The following is a 19,631-nucleotide window of genomic DNA, read 5'->3' as shown; positions in this document are numbered from 1 at the left end:
ATCACATTCAAAAAGGCTTAATCAAAAGAAATTTCAATGAGAAACAAATACCATGTTCTAATTCATTAATGCGTAATATTTGATTGTATATCATAAACTGATAGAGATTTCAAAAATATCATTTCCAATTTATAAGGCTAGTACTATAAGCATTGTTTGTAGAATTCAACTATTCAATGAATAGATTGTAAATTATAATTATATCTACCTACAAAATAGAATAACTCATCCATCACATCTTATTCTCAAAGTTTTTATTGAAATGTCATTCAAAATCTCGCAGAGAGCTCCTAAGCCTTTAAAGTCTACATTTAAAATCTCGCAAAATGAATCACAAAGTGGTATCAGGAGCTTGAAAGATGTAAATCTGGAAGTAGGAAGTGTAAGATGGATCCAATCCAGTGTTTCTACCCCAGAACATGGGGGGATCGATGTAAAGCTATACCTATATCAAACTTTTTGCTGTCAATATCGACACCAACAATTCGTGAAGCACTAGGTGCTTTTGCACCCTCTGCCACCTATCAAGTAATACTCTAATTATTTACGTCATACAAGCACGAGAAAATATGGCCTACTGTTTCAAAAACTACAAGGCCAACAGTCCCAAGGCCAAAAACTGCAATAATGGAACCTAGTTCTACTTTTGCTGTGTTCCAAACTGCTCCAAGACCTAAGAGACAACAAATATATAATACATTCAATTAGATAACTGAATATTAGATTACAAATGATAGTAATTGAAATTAAGAAGCCATAAACCGCTACCATGTCATTAACAGTAGTTGCGGCATATGATATTTGATAGGACACCATAACAAAATTATCCTAAATTTTCAAAAGAGTGCAAAATATTGGATATCTTAGCAACAATCCCATGATTTCATTCTAAAAAAGGAAATGGTACAATGATCTCCGAGCAATTTGAAGTTATACAGTATAACAACAGAACACCATAGACTCTCTCACAAGACACCTCAGTAACACACATATTTTAGTAGCATGCGCAAAAAATGCATTATACCATTGGATTCATATCTCAGTAAGTAGGTAGAACTGAAACCAAGCACAAAGGATTTGTGGGAAGGTAAAACATATTATGAATACACTTTATCAGCAAGTAGAAAGATTAAGCACTAGAATGTAAAACACTTATATCTGGAAGCAAAAGAGTTGCTTACCAGTGGGAACACCACAACCAAAAAGGCACACTTTCTCCAAGGGGGCATTTAGATCAATCTTTGCAACACTAACATCATGGACAACAGTGTACTGACTAAATGTCAAAGTTCCCATGAAATGATAAATGGGAGTTCCATTGACAGAGAAACAACTCTTATGGTTAGTCATCATGACTCTAACTCCAGTGGCAGCCCTAACTTTGCCACATAAAATTGTCTTCCCTGATTTGCAAAACTTGTATTCCCTACATTCTGCCTAGTAACAAGGTATGACATGGTCTCTAGGCTTAACTTCAGTTACACCTTCGCCAACACTCTCTACAATCCTGTTATCAGATCATTTCATCAGTAGCTCAAGACATAACAGGAGGTGCCATTAACAGCTAACTAGCTAAAGCCAAAACTGAAGCTACAGTTGATGTCATATTTATCTAGAAGATAGATGAGTTTGTTAGATTAGTTAGTTAGTCACAAATATTATCAGTTTGCTAGATGTATTGTATAAATACATACATGTAATCACATATTGAGATTATTGAAGAAGCTTTCAATAATTCTTCATGGTATCAGAGTTCTCCAAAGCTCTCACGAGCTTAAGGTTGATCCATCCATGGCTTCCTCATCTTCTTCATCCTTACCTGCTAATATAAATCTTTTGATCTCAAATCTGCACTCATTCATTACAGTGAAGCTTGATTCTACAAACTTTATCATCTGGCGAAGTCAGTTTCAGAATATTCTTAATGCAACTGATATTTTAGATTTTGTAACTGGATCTATTTCTTGTCCACCATTTGATAATCAAGAATTCAAATGGTGATGAAGTATTGAATCCAGATCGAACACAATGGAACAAAATTGATGCGCATTTACTTAACTGTATTACAGTAACTCTTACACTTGCAATTTTCACATCTGTTCTTCATTTGCAACACAGTGCAGAGTTATGGGACACACTGTGCAAGAGATTTACTCTGCTTTCTCGATCTTATATTCATCAAATGAAGAATAGATTGAACAATCTAACTAAGGATTCTAAATCCATTGAAGATTATTTGAGTCAAATTAAAGACCTTGCTGATCAACTCGCTCTAGCTTCATCACCTGTTGATGAGGAAGATCTTGTGTTGCTTACTTTAAATGGATTACCTAATGCATTTGATGCTCTTAAAACTACCATTCATGCATGAGTTGCTGCTATTTCCATGGCTGAATTGACCTCTCTGCTTTGTTCTGAATCTATTCACATTAAAGCAAAACAAAGAAAGAGTCAGAGTCTAGAATCATCTGTTGCTTATGCTGCTACAAGAGGTTCTCATTCTGGTTCTTCTTCATCATATTCTCGTGATAGATCAAGTCACAATTACTGGGGTTCCTCTCGTGGTACTTTCCAAGGGGGCAGATCTTTCAGAGGCAGAGGCAAACAAGGCAGACAATCCAATTTCCCAAATTCTGAACTGATCTGTCAAATTTGTGGAAAGGGAAAATCAAATTGCCTCTGATTGCTGGCATAGATTGAATACTACTTACCACCAGTCTTCTTCTCCTCACTAACAGTTTTCTTCTTCCCCACAAGCATATGTTGTTTCTACTTCACCTGAATCTTCTCTTTGGTATCTTGATTCAGGTGCTTCTGATCATATCACACATCATCTCTCTAATCGCAGCATGTACCAGCCATATCAAGGTACTAATCAAGTTACAGTTGGAAATGGTACTTCTCTGCCTATCCAACACACAGGGAAAGGTATTTTGCCTACTCCTCATTATTCCTGTAAGCTTACCAAGGTTTTACATGCTCCTATTTCCTCAAATCCTGTTTCTGCACATAAACTCACCAAAGACAATAATTGTACTGTCACTTTTGATGATTCTTCATTTGTGGTTCAGGACAAGTCTTCGAAGCCAGTCTTGTACCAGGGCTTTAGTGCTCATGGTTTATATCACTTCCCTACCACTTCTTCTATTCATTCTTACTCTTATGCTTTTCTTACCTCCACCACTGGAGCTGTTTCTGCTAAAGTTTGGCATAAGAGATTGGGCCATCCATCAGTTGAAATTTGTACATAAGTGGAGTCATTTGCCTGATATTGCTAATAAAACCTTAGCTCCTCGTGTTCATTGTTGTGTGGCCAAGAGCCATAGACTCCCATTTATGCTTTCTAATTCTACTGTAAACAAACCATTATATCCCTCATCCATAGTGATGTGTGGGGTCCTTTTTCTTCTTCGTCTACATATAAGTACTATGTGTTTTTTGTTGATGACTTTAGCAAGTTTACATGGCTTTATCCTTTTGCTACTGCTCAGCCTCCTTCTCAGTCATCTTCTTTCTCTAACTTATAATCCTTTTTTTGGTCCTCTGGCTCTCATTCTAAGTCTGTTAATACTACTGCACATGCTCCTTGGCCTACATCTCTGCCACCCCCTATTTCTGTGTCTTCTGCTATACCTCTTTCTCTGCCTGCTAGTCCTGCTGCTCCTACTCCTCTATCTGAGCCTCTGGTAGTTCAGTCTTCTCATCCTTATCGTTCTATTGATCAGTCTATTCAGCCTTCTGATTCCAATCCTTCTTCTCTTATTCCTATTCACTCTATTTTTATCGATTTACCATCTGTGCCTCCTTTATCCTTTCCTCCCAGTTCTTCTGCCAATATTCATCCTATGATTACTAGAACCAAAACTAGTTCTCTTGTGGCCACTTCTTCTTCTTCATTCACTGATATAGAACCTTCCACTTGTCAACAAGCTCTTTCTTCTCCAGTCTGGCATGCTACAATGCTTGATGAGTATCATGCTCTTCTTGGTCAAGGTATTTGGTCCCTTGTGCCTCTTCCTTCTGCCAAAACAGCCATTGGCTGCAAATGGGTTTTGAGAATTAAAAGAAATTCTAATGGGACTATTGCCCTATAACGCCCCCAAAATATAATACAATAATCCACTCTATAAGATCTATGAACATAATAAAATGATCCACTTCATTCATCAGAGTTTCTATTGCAAAAGAGAATTACATGCATTATATTCATGAACATTCATTCTGAATCTACAGCATGTTGTTTGGATTAATGATAACAAAATAAATGCCCTACGGGCTCACATCTTTCCAAGATATCACTTGGTTACAACAAAAGAATGAGTCCCAATCTCTATGCAAGTTAAGCCCTTGGCTTGAATAAACATATAAGCACAAATATAACAAAAATGGAGCCTTCAGGCCTCCATCCCTCCAAGCTATGTCCTTGGAGGTGGCATGCCACCAGTACCTGAAAATGTTTTCCCGAGTAGGGTGAGCCAAAACCCAGAAAAGATAAACTAACACAGTATATGGGGTTTAACTAAGATATAAGTGTCAGATAAATATTCAATACTCATGGTCAACTTACATTCTTCCCATAACTATTCAATACTGATAATCATACTTCAACTCATTCTCATTTATTCATTTCAAGTTAATTCATTTCATCCCAAGTCATATGACAAATATACATAATTTTCCAAATGATCCAACTGAGACTACAACTCAATTGTTCTTTATCCACATAACCATCATACAAACATTTCAACCTTGCTATTTTACGAAAATTTCGTCTGCGGGATCGGCACCCATGTATTCACGAGATTTCGAGACTTTCACCATGGACACTCCCGCCAACTTAGTGTTAAATGAAGTCCATCCCCTATCTCCTCTCAAACAGTGGAGTTCATCCCATTTCTTCTCCCAAACAATTATACATATACAATGTATTAAAGTGTCGCCATATTCAATGACCATCCATAACAGATGTTCAATGTCTCAATCATACCGTCATATTCAATGACACAATTTCAATTATAGGTTTCAATTTTACCAAATCCTCATGCAATTTCTACAACAATCATAGATATTCTCCACCGATAGCCCAAAACAGATATATCTAGACAGATACACAATCTTTTAAACAGATAATTTATCAAATTTTCAAAAGTGAGTGATTTTACAAATCCAACTACACCATTCATTCACATACCCTTCCAATTTCACATTTCCCATACCAATTTCATTATTTATACATTTTGGTTATCCAACTCAAATTAGGGCAAATTTCCCCCTATTTTTTTTTTTTCAAATATCAACCCAACGGCTAAAATTTCACCATTTTAACACTAGAGAATCTCATATACAAAACCCAAAGTCATTTTGTAAAAAAAACATGGAAAACCCTTCTTTCAATTTTGAATTCAAACCTTAACTTTAATCAAATCCTTCCAAATCCCACCATTTGCACAAAACAACAAATACTTAGGTTAAAAACCATATTAAAATGTAGAATATCCCTACCTCAAGAAGAAAAGATGAGCCAAGCACAAGAGAAACCCCAAAGATGTCAAAATTCCACTCTATTCGGCTCACAAGATAGATCTTGAGATGCTCCAACTTTTTAATGAAGGCATAAGGGTGTAGAGATCACTTGATCTAAGCCAAAATATATATATATATATATATATAGAGAGAGAGAGAGAGAGAGTAATTTAGAGAGAGAAAGTCTCAGTATAAGTTTTTGGAAAGTTTTAGAGAGAAAATGATGAAAAAGTGGTTTAAAATGTCACTTTTGCAATCTGATATACGCGCAGTCCGTTCGAGCGGAGAGTTTGACGCTCGAACGCCAGACACAGACTTGTGCTCCGCTTGAGCGCAAGAAAGGCCGCTCGAGCACCAAGACACAATAACAAGGCACCACCCGCTCGAACGCAATAAGACCCGCTCGAGCATAGAATACATATTTCTAGAACTTTTGCAGATGACAGAGCAACAGCTGGAGCTCAAGAAAGGATGCTCGAGCGCCTACCTGCTGGAGCGTGGCAACGCTGCTCAAGCGTGAAAGACATTCCCCCAGCACTTTTGCAGACGTGCAAAGTACTGAAGGTTTGCAACTCCTGCTCGAGTGCAAGAATGTCCGCTCTAGCGGAGGACCAAAATGTACGTAGCCCGCTCAAGCGCAATAATGGCCGCTCGAGCGTAAGACCAAAAATATGGGCAACACAAAGTTTGAAAACTAAGTAACCAACCTGTTCCAAACACAACCACACAACCCAAAGACCAATTTCAAAGGCATACAATGGAAGAAAGAGGTAGACAACAATATGAAAACATTAAACCCGAGCCCGGAACATCTCAAGAGTCGGGGAAAAGACCGGGATCACTATAACCTTCCACCTTTAAAGAATTTCGTCCCCGAAATTTACAAATTAAGTTTCAAAATCAAGTTTAGCCAACTTCCAAAATTATTAGAATTTAATACTCAACACCATGACCCATGCTCCAGTCATCCATTCTCATCGACTTGATACACAAGTCCCAGTCAAAATGAAATTGATAATTTCTCAAAACATTTACAATGCTTAATCAAAGTCCGAGTTTTCACGAAGTTTCACATAGCATATACAATGCTTCCATGGTGATATAATACATGTGATATTCCATATTCTTAAACATATGCAATGTTTATAATAAATACATGTTTCCAAAGTGTAAACAACATATACAATGTTCTCAAAATTTAAACATATACAATGTTTACATACTCTTCATCATCATAATTAAAATCTCAATACATATTCACGCACTAACGAACGAGTCCAGATATTTCTCTCGGACTTCTAATTTACGCTCAAAAGTCGCTTCTTCAACCCCGTGATATTTCCACAATACTTTGACCAAGGAAATTGTCTTGCCTCGCAAGACTCGGTCCCGTCTGTCCAAGACTCTCGCCGGTCTCTCCTCATACGAGGCATCCTCCTCTACTTCTAAGTCGGTCAAATTCAACACGTGCGATGGATCCGGTTCATACTTCCAAAGCATACTAATATGAAACACGTCATGCACTTCGGAAAGTTGTGGCGGTAACGCCAACCGATAAACAACCTCTCCAACTCGCTCAAGGATCTCAAAAGGCCCGATAAATCGAGGGGACATTTTCCTACTCTTCCCAAATCTCATCAAACCCTGTCTAGGTGATATCTTTAAAAAGACATGATCACCCACCCTAAATGACAAGGGTCTCCTCCCACAGTCGGCATAACTCTTTTGGCGACTCTGGGCTATAACCAACCTCTTACAAATAAGTGTCACTTTTTCCGTAGTCTCCCGAACTAACTCTGGACCTAAAAAAGGTGCATCATCCACCTCGGCCCAACACAGTAGAGATCTACACGGTTGACCATACAAGGCCTTAAACGGTGTCATGCCAATACTTAATTAGAAGCTGTTATTGTAGGCAAACTCCACTAAGGGTAAGTGTCTCTGCCACAACCCCTTAAAGTCAAGGATACAGCCTTGAAGCATATCCTCAAGGACCTGAATAGTACGCTTGGACTACCCGTCAGTCTGAGGATGATACGCAGTACTAAAAGTCAACTTAGTGCCCAAGGCACTCTGCAGGCTCTGCCATAACCGAGTTGTAAAACGCGAATCTCTATCCGAAACAATAGTCACAGGAACTCCGTGCAATTTCACTATGTCCCTAATATACAAGTCGGCAACATAGTCTATCGAATCACTTACGCGTATAAGAATAAAATGCGCCGACTTGGTCAACCGGTCAACTACCACCCAAATGGCATCACTATCCTGTTGAGCCCTCGGAAGGCATACAACAAAATCTATCGTGACGTACTCCCATTTCCACTCAGCTATAGGCCAGGGCTGTAACAAACCTGCTAGCCTCTGATGCTTAGCCTTCACTTGTTGACAAGTAAGGCACCTAGATACAAACACTGCTACATTCTTTTTGATACCCCTCTACCAAAACTGGTGACTAAGGTCGTGATACATTTTTGTGCCTCCCGGATGCACTGCAAGGTGTGAATGGTGAAACTCTCGGATTAATTTCTCTCGGCAAGACTCCGGCACAAACAAACGGTCACGGTATCTCACACTCTGATCGGGATACACAGTCAAGCCCTTCTCTGCTTTCTCACTAGAGATCTTCTCCCAGAGGAATTCTACTTCAAAGTCACCCTTCTGTGCTTCTAACACTCGGTTCACAAGTGTAGGCTGTACAACTATAGAAAATAAGGCCGCAGACTTAACAGACTTGCCTAGATACAAGTCAAATTCACTAAGGGCACCCAACATCTCCCATTCCCGGATAGCAATACACGCTACATTACTGACAGATTTTCTACTTAGGGCATCGGCCACAACATTGGCCTTCCCCGGATGGTAATGTAACTTAAAATCATAATCTTCTATGAACTCCATCCATATTCTCTGCCTCAAATTCAAGTCCTTCTGTGTAAACAGATACTTCAGACTCTTGTGATCAGAAAATACCTCAAATGTCTTACTGTACAGATATTGCCTCCAAATCTTTAAGGCGAATATCACTGCTGCCAATTCTAAGTCGTGAGTAAGGTAGTTTCTCTTGTGGGTTTTCAATTGCCATGAGCTATAAGCTACTACTTTCCCTTCTTGCATCAATACATAACCCAAACATTTCCGTGAAGCATCACAATACACTGAATAGCCCAAACTGCTCTCTGGAATAATCAAGACCGGAGCGGTGGTAAGTCTAATCTTAAGCTCTTGGAACGACTTTTCACAAGTTTCACTCCACACAAATTTGATCCTTTTTCTCGTCAATCTAGTCAAAGGCGAGGCTAATTTGAAGAAATCTTTCATAAACCGACGGTAATATCCAGCCAACCCCAAGAAACTACGAATCTCGAAAGTATTCTTTAGTTGGGCCCAATCTTGCACTGCATCTATCTTGGATGAATCCACAGTCACCCCCTCTCCGGATACTACATGGCCTAAGAAATTAACCTCTTTTAGCCAGAACTCACACTTCCTGAACTTAGCATACAACTTATGAGCCCTAAGCAACTCAAGCACCACTCGCAAGTGTTCCTCATGCTCCTCCTCAGAGGGTGAGTAAATTAAGATGTCGTCCACAAAGACGACCACAAAACGGTCTAAAAATTCTCAGAAGATTCGATTAATCAAATCCATAAACACAACTAGGGCATTGGTTAGCCCAAAAGGCATCACAAGAAACTCATAGTGGCCATACCGCGTACGGAATATCGTTTTCATGATATCCTCCTCCCTAACCCTCAACTGGTGGAAACGTGATCTTAGGTCTATCTTGGAGAAACAACGAGACCCTTTCAACTGATCAAATAGGTCATCTATACGAGGCATTGGATACTTGTTCTTAACCGTAACCCGGTTCAACTTTCGATAGTCAATACAAAGTCGCAAGGCTCCATTTTTCTTTTTAGCAAAGAGGGCTGGTGCTTCTCAAGGCAAAGTACTAGGACGAATAAGGCCCTTATCTAGTAATTCCTAGAGCTGAATCTTCAGCTCACTCCACTCAGCTGGCGCAAACCGATACGATGCCATAGAAATTGGTGCTATGCCAGACACTAAATCAATAGAGAACTTGATCTCTCGGTGAGGTGGTAAACTAATAAGATTCTCGGGAAAGACATTCCAGTACTCACAAACCACTATTGGTAACTCAACTCGAACTTCATCACACTCACTATTCAAAAGGCTAGCAAGAAGACAATTAAGTTCACTTTGTCCACGCGAACCATACACCAGTGATAAGACTTTATCCACCCGGTCTCCCAAGAAATAACAACAATCACTACTCAAGGTACATACAGTAACCCTCTGACGGTAGCAATCTATAATAGCCCGGTATGACGATAACCAGTCCATACCCAAAATAACGTCAAAACTAGACATGTCCATCAATACAAAAGCAAAAGGAAGTTGGCGATCGGCAACCTCTATATCACAGCCCCGACACCCCTGTTTCAAAATCATCTCACCCCCAACAGGTGACATGACACATATAGGAGACTCTAATTGTGCCAACTCCAACCCCAAAACAGATGCAAATGCAGACGAAATAAATGAATGTGATGCACCCGTATCAATCAACACATTAGCAACCGAGTTACAAAACAAAAATGTACCTCTCACAACAGATGGAGCCGATATAAGATCAGGCATGGTAACAACATACACGTACCCCATAGGTCTTTGATCTACCTGCTCACCTCTCAAAGCATAAGACTGCTGCACTAACTGAGCCGAAGAGGCTCTCTAATTGGCCCTCGAGGCCTGTACTGACTACGCTGGTTGGTGACTCTGTGTCTGCCTCGAACCAGACGCACCAGGTGTGCCACCCAACTGTGGGCAAAACGTCTTCCAGTGCCCCGCCTGCCCACACTGATAACAAGTGAGCGGCTGGCACCTGCCCTGACTCTGGCCCTGAGAACGAGCCGAAGATGAAGCTGCTCGCTGTCCTCTTCTCCTCTGTGGGCAAGCTGGAGACTTGTGGCCCAACTAACCACATTTTAAACAAGTGATGTCTCCCTGACCACCTCTCCCAGAACCCGAACTCGACACTGGAAAGGTAGATCTCAAATACGCTCCCTGGAACTACTAAGGGTTAGAACCCCTCTACCTCTTACTATCCCCCTGACCATCCTGACTCCTCCTAGAGCCCCTCATCCTTTCCTCCTCCGCGTGTATGATAGTCTCAAGATGGGCTGCAGCCTCCACAAGGCGCCTATAGTCTCTAATGATGGACCTGGCCACTCTGAACATGAGTCTGGTCCGCAACCTCTTCTCAAATTCCAAACATCGACGCTCCTCAGTCCCCACTAACTCTGGTGCAAACCTCGACAAACTAGTGAAGGTGGCTTCAAACTCAGCCACTGGTGTATTCAACTTCACCAACTTGGAGAATTGATCTCTTAGCTTCTCCCTTACTGTAGCAAGTAAGTACTTTGTCCTAGAAAGCTTCCACAAAGGCTTCCCAAGTCACTCCAATGCGCCCCCGCGCATACTTCCACCACTGACCCGCGTCTCCCTTTAGTTGGAAGGACATCAAGGTCACTCTCAAACCTCCGTCTTTGATGCCGAGCATTTCAAACATCTTCACCATCTGTTCCAACCACTCATCAGTCTTCAGTGGCTCCTTAGGATCACCTAAAAACTTATCTGGATTCGACCAGAAGAACTCCCTCTTCAGAAAGGACGGCCCAGCTTCAACTACTTGGGCTTGGACTTGATTCTCAGCCCTGAGAATGTCCATGGATTCCCTCAATGCTCCAGCCATTTCACGGGCTAAGACGCCCATGGCCTGTTGACCAACTGGCTCGGACAAATTGGCCTAACCAACTCCTTCCTCCTGCCCTGGAATTTCATCCGGTATAGGCATCTCATGCCTCCTAGGCCTACCACGCCTACCACCATGACCACTTCCTGACATCGTAGTAAAGGTAACAATAAACATTAGCACATTTACAAATGTGGCGAAGCTAATTCACTCGCATCCTAATACGATAGACAACTGTAATTCACTCCATATAAGCATATACTCACATAAACACATGAATTTCATTTTTGGATAATGACCGTCCCGTGGCGTTGCTAGAGTTCTAGTTAAAAACGACAGTGATCAAGTGCCTTTCCAACAGGACTCCCAGAAGAAACCCATGGACCCGATCAACATCTTAGAAATTAAATCTCATACACATATAATTACATAAGCATGTTATCATACAAGTACATATCATCCATACCTTAGCCTCTAACAAGCTAGGCAAACCCGTTATGATACTAACCACTTTCCCACGTACCTAAAGTATTCAAACTCGGTACGCTCTGATACCAAGTTGTAATGCCCCCAAAATGTAATACAATAATCCACTCCATAATATCTATGAACATCATAAAATGATCCACTTCATTCATTAGATTTCTATTACAAAAAGGAATCGCATGCATTATATTGATGAACATTCATTCTGAATCTACAGTATGTAGTGTAGATTAACGATAACAAAATAAACGCCCTACGTGCGTACATCTTTCCAAGATATCACTTGGTTATAACAAAAGAAAGAGTCTCAAGCTCTATACAAGTTAAGCCCTTGGCTTGAATAAACATATAAGCACAACTATAACAAAAATGGAGCCTTCAACCCTCCATCTTCCCAAGCTATGTCTTTGGAGGTGGCATGCCACCAGTACCTGAAAATGTTTTCCCTAGTAAGGTGAGCTAAAGCCCAGAAGAGATAAACTAACACAGTATATGGGGTTTAACTAAGATATAAGTGTCAGATAAATATTCAATACTCACGGTCAACTTACTTTCTTCTCATAACCATTCAATACTAATAATCATACTCCAACCCATTCTCATTTATTCATTTCGAGTTAATTCATTTCATTCCAAGTTATATGACAAATATACAAAATTTTCCAAATGATCCAACTGAGACTGCAACTCAGTGGTTCTCTATCGACATAACCATCATACAAACACTTCAACCTTGCCATTTTACGAAAATTTTGTCCGCGGGATAGGCACCCTTGTATTCACGAGATTTCGAGACTTTCACCCTAGACACTCCCACCAACTTAGTTTTAAATGGAGTCCACCATCTATCTCCTCTCAAACAGTGGAGTTCATCCCCTTTCTTCTCCCAAACAACTATACATATACAATGTATTAAAGTGTCACCATGTTCAATGACCATCCACAATACATGTTCAATGTCTCAATCATACCGTCATATTCAATGACACAATTTCAATAAGAGGTTTCAATTTTACCTAATCCTCATGCAATTTCTACAACAATCATAGCTATCCTCTACCGATAGCCCAAAACACATATTTCCAAACAGATACATAATCTTTTAAACAGATAATTTATTAAATTTTTATAGGTGAGTGATTTTACAAATCCAACTACACTATTCATTCACATACCCTTCCAATTTCACATTTCCCATACCAATTTCATTATTTATACAATTTGGTTATCCAACTCAAATTAGGACAAATTTCCCCCCTCCCATTTTTTTCAAATATCAACCCAACGACTAAAATTTCACCATTTTAACACTAGAGAATCTCATATACAAATCCCATAGTCATTTTGTGAAAAAAAAAAATGGAAAACCCCTCTTTCAATTTTGAATTCAAACCTTAACTTTAATAAAATTCTTTCAAACCCCACCATTTACACAAAACAACAAATACCTAGGTTAAAAATCATATTAAAGTGTAGAATATCCCTATCTCAAGAAGAGAAGATGAGCCAAGCAAGAGAGAAACTCCAAAAATGTCAAAATCCCACTCTATTCAGTTCAAAAGATAGATCTTGAGATGCTCCAACTTTTTCATAAAGGCACAAGGGTGTAGAGATCACTTGATCTAGGCCAAAATGTAGAGAGGGGATTTTAGAGAGAAAATCTCAGTATGAGTTTTTGGAAAGTTTTAGAGAAAGAAAATGATGAAAAAGTGATTTCAAATGCCACTTTTGCGATCTGATATACGCGCAATCTGCTCAAGCGGAGAGTTTGATGCTTGAGCGCCAGACACAAACTTTTGTTCCGCTTGAGCGCAAGAAAGGCCGCTCAAACACCAAGACACAACAACAAGGGCACGACTCGCTCGAGCGTAGAATACACACTTCTAGAACTTTTGCAGACGATAGACTAACCACTCGAGCTCAAGAAAGGACACTTGAGCGCCCACCCGCTCGAGCGTAGGAAACGTCGTTCGAGCGTGAAAGACACTCCTCCAGCACTTTTGCAGACGTGTAATGTACTGAAGGTTTGCAACTCCCGCTCGAGTGCAAGAAGGTTCGCTCGAGCAGAGGACCAAAATGTACATAGCCCGCTCGAGCGCAACAATTGCCGCTCGATGCATAAGACCGAAAATCTGGCAACACAAAGTTTGAAAACTAAGTAACCAACTTGTTCCAAACACAACCACGCAACCCAAAGACCAATTTCAAAGGTATACATGGGAAGAAAGAGGTAGACGACGATATGAAAACATTAAACCCGAGCCCGGAACATCACAAGAGTCGGGTAAAAGACCGGGATCGCTATATGCCCGATATAAAGCCAAGTTGGTGGCCAAAGGTTTTTTACAACACGAATGTGTGGACTATAATGAGACTTTTAGTCCAGTGGCTAAACAACCTACTATCAGAATTTTACTTTGCATTGCCTTGCATTATTAGTGACCCTTTAAACAACTTGGCATTAGCAATGCCTTTCTTCATGGTACCTTGGATGAAAAGGTTTATATGCTCCAGCCAATTGGGTTTTCTAGTGCCACCAATCTTAATCATGTTTGTCGACTCCAGAAAGCACTTTATGGCCTGAAACAAGCACCTAGAGCTTGGTATTCAACCTTCTCCAAGTTTTTATTAGCTCATAGCTTTGTTAACAGTTACTGTGACAACTCTTTGTTCATTAAGAAGACCTCCAATGACATTATCATTCTCTTGGTCTATGTCGATGACATTCTCCTTACTGGCAGTAGTTCTTTTCTTCTTTAAGAACTCATTAGTCAAATGCATACTGCCTTTGCCATGAAAGAATTGGGCAACATTTCTTACTTTCTTGGTGTTTCTATTCAAACTGTGGGAGCTAATTACTTCTTGTCCTAGCAAAAATATGCTTCTGGCATTCTCCTCAAGGCTGGCATGACCTCTTGTAAACCCCGCACTTCACCTATTTCAGTCAAGCCTTCTGTCACTCCTGCTTCTTCTCTGCCTTTTGCCCAGCCCTAGTTATACAAAAGTCTTATTGGTACTTTGCAGTATCTAACCATTACACGCCTTGATCTGTCTTTAGCAGTTAACCAAGCCTGCCAACATATACATGATCCCACTAACGGCCATTTTGCTTTTGTTGAACGTATTCTCCAATTTGTTAAAGGTTCCCTCTCTCATGGCCTCACCTTTTCTCCCAGTTCTTTTAAGCTTCAAGCTTTCTCTAATTCTAATTGGGTTGAGGATCATTTGGATAAACGATCTACCTCCGGCTATTGCATTTATCGTGGCTCTAATCTCATTTCCTAGTCTGCTAAGAAACAACCGACAGTCTCTCGATCCAGCACTGAGGCTGAGTATAGAGCTTTGTCTCATGCTACCGCAGAGTTGAGTTGGTTGCAGATGCTACTGCATGATCTTCATCTTTCCACTACATCCTCTCCTATTCTTTGGTGTGATAACCTCTCAACTATTGTCCTTGCTTCAAATCTTGTGTTTCATACTCGCTCTAAACATATTGAAGTTGATTGTCACTTTATTTGTGAGAAGGTTGCAGACAAGAAAGTTGTTCTCAAGTATGTTCCTTCTGTTCATCAAATCACTGACATTTTTTCAAAGCCTTTATCCAGTTCCAGATTCCAATTTCTCAAGACCAGGCTGTTGGTCACTTCCTCTCCCATCAGCTTGCAGGGGACATATAGGTGGTGTTTGGAAAGTTTGATAGTTGGGTTTTTTTATATTTTTTTCACTAAAAGACAAACTTTTTGCAAAATCAAAAAAAAAAAAAAAAAACAAAATATCACATCCAACCCCATAATCATTTCACTTTTTCTCTCATAAACATCACATCCAATCACAAAAAAACCCAACTATCTTTCCAAACACTAAAAAAATTTTCTCCAATAATATCCTACAACTAAAAAAATCTACATAAAAACCCACTTTCCAAACACACATAATATTACAACTACAGAGCCACAACATTTAAAGGAGTTACATCAGCAGCTCAAGCCACAACAGGAGCTGCCATTAACAGCTAACCAACTAAAGCCAAAACTAAAGCTACAACTGATGTCATAGTTAGCTAGAAGATAGATGAGTTTGCTAGATTAGTTAGTTAGTTACAGATATTATCAGTTTGTTAGATGTATTGTATAAATACATACATGTAATCACATATTGAGATTAATGAAGAAGCTTTCAATAATTCTTCACAACCATACTCTCATCTTCCAGCATCGAAGACACCACAATTTTTAATAAACTGACAAGAAATACACAAAGTACGTACCCAACAGCTTCATGACCAAGAATACATGGAAAAAGGCCTTCAGGATCCTGCAATATTTATTTTCCAACTCAAATCACAAGGCAATAATGAATATTATAGAAATCTGAACCACACTAGAAATAATAAACATAAAAACCACAACCTGAAAGCCATAAAATGCCTGAAGCTTCCAAGATACAATTGACGAAACCAAAGAAGTAATGCTAGTGATGAAATAAAATCCAGGTGTTAAACTATCAATTCCTTATCCCACTCCCTTCCTTCCCATTATCCCATTCAAAAAGCCAAGAAGATATGCATCAACCACTAAAATCTAGTTAAGCCCACAGCATTCCTTCAGCCTAACTTCGTGCAAGTCCTACCGGGACACTTGTTACAAAACAAACTCTACCTACAAAGCCAATGGCAAAAACAAAGGAAATCGTAATCCCCTCAAGAAAATGTCCCAAAATTACAACAAATTACAATCCAATAACATTTTTATTTATTTATTTAAAAACTTCAAATTCCAAATTTCATAATCAAATAATGCCCTAAATATATACCAAAACCACCAGTTAGATCACACTCAACAAACAGAGAAGAGTATACAATTGTTTTATGTATAAATCCAAGGCATAGTAAGTTAAACTACGACAATTCACATAGTTCTTCTGAGCTATAGTAAATATATATACCTTTTCGCTCCAAGTATAAGCATCGGTATGGCAGAGAGCAGTGAACAGGATCTGGATTCGAACTTAAAAAAAATATATATATGATGCTAAAAATAGGAAATATGATACTAGAATTTTCGACTCTAATAAAGCAAGCGAATCAAAATAAATGTAACAATGCAATCAATTGAATTGGCATCTACATTTCCAAATAACACAAATATAATCAAATCAAACAAATCAAGATTAGATCAGACCATTTTAAGACGGACTTGAAATGAGCTTACAGCTAACTAGACTAAACCGTCTAATTACATATTCCAATTGGGGAGCATCTAATTCCATATGTATATATAAAGCAATAGGGTAAATTACAAATGCACCTCCTGAAGTTTGCTTAAAGTACAGATTGCCCCTTATGATTTGAAAAATTACGAATACTCTATTGTTAGAATTTTTTATTTAAAATAATTAACTAAAAAAATAAATTCATAATTGCTATCCTATATATTTGTAATTTATCCTTACTAATATTTAAAGCGGTCACCACTGTGAGTGTATATATTACAAAAATAAAAATTTTAAAATGTACTGAAAAGTTATGATTACTATAAATTAATTCAATTATATTAATGATTATTTTGACAAGTAGTTAAAATAGTCACCTTTGAGTTTTGGCTTGGTGTAAATTTGACAAATGTTGAATTTTCAAAATCCAAAGTGCTTTACAATAATTGTTCTACTTTTCTTAACTTGAATTTTCCCAATTCAAAGTGGTTAATAGTAATTGTTAATACTTATCTTATATTGCTCTCTCCTCACAAATTTGGCCGCAGGTATGTATCTATATGCACATACATGTTCTTATATTTATATTTATATATACTTGTACGCACTTATATTGATTATTCGAAATTGAAATTAATGAAGAGAATTGAAACCACACATCAATCTTTCATTGATCTCGTCATTGCTTAATTATCATTTACTTGCAGTGTTGAAGCCATATATGTTCATCACCCTGTCAAGAAATTGCGAAAACTAATCAACTAATACATATTGGGATTGCTTCTAATAACAACAACATTCACTGTATAACAAAATGCTGATAATGATGTGATAAGATCAAAAAATGCACGATTTAGAGATTTTCTTATACTATGAACCCTAAAAATAAAAAACGCTTAATTATTGACAATTACTATAAACACCTCACTGAAACAGATTGATTGAACAAACACATGAATCTATACATGTATACAAAACCATGTATGAAACCGAGGGCTAAAATATCAAATTGATTATATAGATATATGCATGTATATATATATACATTTATATGTGGTACTTGATCGAAATCGCTACCGGAGAGTCGCCGGGAAATCCGAGAATCGAGGAGAGATGGGGCAGCAAACGGAGCATGTTTTCCGATCTCCTACAAGTTTCTGAGGCTCCGAATAGCTAAAACATCTCCTTTTTTGATATTCAAAAATCGTCCGATATCATCAATCTCTATCGAATCTACATAGCACAAAGCAAAGAAAACTCAATAATCAACGACAAAACACCAAAAAAGCATTTCCAAAAAACACAAAAGCAGTACGCATTGCAATCTGCATTATACCTATAAACTTTGACAATCAAGTAAATCCACTAAATTGAGCCAAATTTGAATAAAAAAAACATAGAATCACTAGATTAAAAGCATATCGTAATGAGGAGGAACAGTAGTAATAGTAGTGCCTAATCCACTTACCTTCTTGAGATGGATCGTGAGAGGAAAGGTAGAGGATGAGGAAGCAAAGGACGGTGAGAAGAGGAATGAGGTGAATGAATTTCTCAGGTCTCAGAGGCAATTTGCGAGAGAAAAAGAAGTTAAGGATTTGAGAGAGAGAGAGAGAGACAGAGAGAGAATGATGGAACCTGGATGCTTTTGTCTTTGTTTTTGATAGTCCCGACTATTGAGTTCAGAAATTAATATATAAAATAAAATAATATATGATTTGGGTTTGAAAAATGTTTGGGCCCTAATTCTGTGGCTCAAATGTGGCTCAAATGGTCAAAACGACGTCGTTTTGGCCATTTTGATGTTGTTTTGTACTCAAAACGACGTCGTTTTGACCATTTGAGCCACATTTGAGCCACAGAAATTGGGCCCTCTACCATTGCTCTTTGGGTTTATCAGGGATCTATTAAAATTGTAGGTAAAAGTAATTGATCTTTTTACAATTAAATAAATTTGTTTAGAAAATATAATAATATAATTAAATATATATTTTTTTTAAAATTCTTTTATTTTATCTTTATAAGTATAATTTTTGCAAACAAATTATTTTTGTCTTTAAAAATTTTTCTTTAAAATCTTAATTTCTTGTAGTGATACCCAAGGGGGAAAAAAAATTATTTTCCTATGCAATCATAAATTATTAAAATTATTTATTAAAAAATATTTCTCATAGCATGAAAAATTGTTAATGGACTTAATGATTTATTAATTAACAAAATGGTTAGCTGAAAAATATTTTTCATATCATTAAAATTATTAATTTACTTAATGATTTACTTATGAATAAAATTGATCATTTGTTATCCGAGTATGATTTATGTATTAATAAAATTTGTTAGGGGTGAGCAGCGGATATACCGATCTGCCAAAACCGATCGAACCGAACCGATCCACCGCATTTTGAACGGATGCGTGATGATGAGTGGACGATTGCGGATTGATTTTCTCCAATCCGCCAATTTGGCGGACGGATAGCGGATTTAAGATTTCTTTGGCCGCAACCGAACCGCCAAACCGCCAAACCGCGAGCACCCCTAGCAATTTATAAGACTTTGTGTTTTCAATTTGTTTAAATATTACATTTTTGTTTTCAATTGAAAAAGAGTTTAAATATTTTGTTGAAAAAAAGTTTTC

The 19,631-nt window shown here is 38.2% G+C and overlaps 1 long non-coding RNA gene across 5 annotated transcripts; it reads right to left on the bottom strand.

Annotated features, from left to right (window-relative positions):
* Positions 1 to 239: 239 nt before the first annotated feature.
* On the bottom strand, positions 240 to 18,694 carry LOC114275981 (uncharacterized). Of its 5 annotated transcripts, none has more exons than XR_014335365.1 (5): positions 18,468 to 18,694; positions 18,045 to 18,232; positions 16,198 to 16,446; positions 16,056 to 16,102; positions 240 to 673 (listed from the first exon to the last, which is right to left on the bottom strand). It is a non-coding gene; the product is annotated as an uncharacterized LOC114275981 (long non-coding RNA). The 5 variants fall into 5 exon arrangements; XR_003634019.2 differs by lacking the exon at positions 240 to 673 and adding an exon at positions 17,658 to 17,732 and having other exon boundaries at positions 15,845 to 16,102; XR_003634025.2 differs by lacking the exon at positions 240 to 673 and adding an exon at positions 17,658 to 17,732 and having other exon boundaries at positions 15,845 to 16,102; positions 18,077 to 18,232.
* Between the last annotated feature and the right edge of the window lie 937 nt (positions 18,695 to 19,631).

The sequence above is a fragment of the Camellia sinensis genome, chromosome 7, assembly GCF_055761805.1.
Source record: "Camellia sinensis isolate YWXY chromosome 7, ASM5576180v1, whole genome shotgun sequence".
Classification (NCBI taxonomy): domain Eukaryota; kingdom Viridiplantae; phylum Streptophyta; class Magnoliopsida; order Ericales; family Theaceae; genus Camellia; species Camellia sinensis.
The sequence above is the reverse complement of the archived record's forward strand: the minus strand, read 5'-3'. Positions and strand labels throughout refer to the sequence as shown.